General features: G+C 38.1%; 1 non-coding gene across 1 annotated transcript; it reads right to left on the reverse strand.

Annotated features, from left to right (window-relative positions):
- Nucleotides 1–296: 296 nt before the first annotated feature.
- Nucleotides 297–404, reverse strand: LOC131183664 (small nucleolar RNA R71). Its single transcript, XR_009151703.1, has one exon. It is a non-coding gene; the product is annotated as a small nucleolar RNA R71 (small nucleolar RNA).
- Between the last annotated feature and the right edge of the window lie 583 nt (nt 405–987).

Raw genomic sequence — 987 nt, forward strand, 5'->3', positions numbered from 1 at the left:
ATTGATGCAAATAGCTACAAGATGGATTTTAGAGTTCTTCAAATGATTCAAAATTCTCAATTTGGGGGTCATCCTTCTGAAAATCCAGACACACACCTGAAGAAGTTTGCTATGATTTGCGACATGCAAAAACAACCTGGAGTGTCTGATGATGCAGCAAGATTAAAGCTATTCCCGTTCTCTTTGAAAGATAGAGCATTGGATTGGCTTGATTCTTTACCTCACAACTCCATCACAAATTGGGAGCAACTCACTGATGCATTTCTTGCACAATATTTTTCACCTGGAAAAACTCAAGAGTTGGGGAATCAAATGACAGCTTTCAGACCAAGAGAAGATGAAACTCTCTATGAGTCATGGATGAGATGGAAGGAATTAGAGAGATAATGCCCACATCATGCCATTCCGAAATGGATGATAAATCAGAATTTTTACACCAATGTCACTCCTGCAATTAGAGGGATTATTGATGCTCAAACAGGAGGAGAATTTATTATGAAGCATGAAGATGAAGCTTATGAGCTATTGGAGAAAATTGCAAAGAATACTCATCTTTGGAGTAGTCCAAGAGGACCAGCTCCAACTCAAAAGAGGCAAGCTACTGGAATGTATGATCTTGATCCATTCAACATGATTAATGCAAAATTTGATGCACTTACAAATGTCCTTGCTAAGAAGATGGAAGATTTGAGTATGTTGGTTAGTTCATCGTCATCATCTGGAAGTTCACAACAAGTGGCTTATGCAGAAGGAACTACCAGCTGTGGAGTAGATTATGGAGAACAAGCAGCATATGTTGGTAATTATGGAAACAAGCAAATGGGGAATTCTTATTCTCAAACTTATAATCCAAATTGGAGGAATCATCCCAACTTTTCATGGGGAAATCAGCAAAATCAAGCTCCAAATCAGAATTTTCAACCACAACAGCAACAAGGAATTCCATATCAGCAAAATAGGCAACCATTGCCTAATTTTCAGCAGAAA

The sequence above is a fragment of the Hevea brasiliensis genome, chromosome 9, assembly GCF_030052815.1.
Source record: "Hevea brasiliensis isolate MT/VB/25A 57/8 chromosome 9, ASM3005281v1, whole genome shotgun sequence".
Classification (NCBI taxonomy): domain Eukaryota; kingdom Viridiplantae; phylum Streptophyta; class Magnoliopsida; order Malpighiales; family Euphorbiaceae; genus Hevea; species Hevea brasiliensis.